Below are 1793 nucleotides of genomic sequence, written 5' to 3'. Positions count from 1 at the left end.
GGGGGACCCACAGGCCGGGCCCCCATATAGCCACGAAAATAAAGAAGTCATTTTTTGGACGGAGTAGAGGAATCACCACCACCAGGAGGAACACCACCAGGACCGGGAGGAGGAGCCGAAGAGGAAGTCGGGGAAAGGATTGAAGAACCCGGAGCATCTTTGGGATGAGGAGGAGACTCTATAATCCTCTGCCCCCGAGTCTTTAGGTCTGACTCGGAAAGGACCTCGGGAGCAGGAGGATCAACAATGGCGCCATTAATCACTACTTTGTCAGGATGTAGTGGAGAAAGATCCAAGTCGGGGGCTATAACCCTGACCTGCTCTAGGAAAATTCTCCGAGACTCCTCGGCGCCATCGGCGATAGAGTCTTCCAAGTCAGCATAAGCATTCCGAGAGTTCACCAAATCCTTCTTCACCTCCACCATATCTTTAAATAGGCTTTGGTAACTCTCCTGGGCTGCCTTCCTTAGATTTACCTCCATAGTACATTGGGCTCGCAGCTGGCTCTCCTTCTCCCGAAGGTCATCTCTCTCCTTCCTCAACTTATCCCTCTCCGCCTTCAACTCCCTCTCATGTTTTTCAAACATGAGAAGCCTCTCCTCCAGCTCCGCAACCTTTGAGGTAGTCCCCAAGGAGCTGAGGGGAGTCTTCTTGAAGATATCCGAAAGTTTGCCACAAACTCCCGCCGCCCTAAAGCTCTCCTCGGCCAAAGCGGTAAGGTGGCTCCGAACAGAAGCATCATCCATAGGTATCAAAGGATAGATGTTCTTTCGGACGAATGCTTGAGCATCCGCTTTAACACCACCTTCCCAAGAAGGGCCAGACTCGGAAGTCTTGCGCTTCTTCTTCTCAGGCTCGGAGAGCAATTGGGCAGAAGGGAGTGGTCGAGCCAAACTTGAGGAGGAAGAGATGATAATAGGTTGAGAGGGAGTACCAACATTTCTAGGAGGAGGAGGAGGAGGAGGAGGAGAGACGACCGCCTTGCCACCCCCGGACCTAGTCCGGGACTTGGCCTTAGCTTCCTGGACCCTTTGGTAAGCCTCCTGAGCATTCTTTTTTGCCATATCTACAAAAGAAACGACTAAGTTACAAGTCGGTAAAATACAAGTCGGTAAAATACAACTCGGAAATAGGAAATGCATGCGCTACCTATGCAAGACCAATCTTTTCACAAGGGGTGGCCGGCAGCCAATAAAGGGGAAAGCGAGGGGAGGAATGCTCGTCCAGAAAAAAGGGGTGGTGACCCTCTACAGCTTGAACCTTGAAGAAAAAGACTGGCCTTTCGCAAAATGGGGGATGGATCTGTTAGGTCCTTTTCCCCAAGCACCAGGGCAAGTTAAATACTTAATCGTGGGTATAGATTACTTCACAAAGTGGATAGAAGCAGAACCGTTAGCCACTATCACCGCTCAAAGAAGTCGCAGGTTCCTCTACAAAAACATCATCACAAGGTATGGTATACCTTATTCCATCACCACAGATAATGGAACCCAATTCACCGACGCCACCTTCAGAAACCTGGTAGCCAGTATGAAGATCAAACATCAATTCACCTCGGTAGAACACCCACAAGCCAATGGGCAAGCCGAGGCAGCTAACAAGGTCATACTGGCAGGTTTGAAGAAGAGATTACAGGAAGCAAAGGGAGCTTGGGCCGAAGAGCTCCCTCAAGTGTTGTGGGCTTATAGGACGACCCCCCAATCCGCCACAGGAGAAACACCCTTCCGACTAGTATACGGCGTAGAAGCCATGATTCCTATAGAAATCAGTGAGCAAAGCCCAAGGGTAATTCT

Source organism: Arachis duranensis, chromosome 2 (assembly GCF_000817695.3).
Source record: "Arachis duranensis cultivar V14167 chromosome 2, aradu.V14167.gnm2.J7QH, whole genome shotgun sequence".
Classification (NCBI taxonomy): Eukaryota; Viridiplantae; Streptophyta; class Magnoliopsida; order Fabales; family Fabaceae; genus Arachis; species Arachis duranensis.
The sequence above is the reverse complement of the archived record's forward strand: the minus strand, read 5'-3'. Positions refer to the sequence as shown.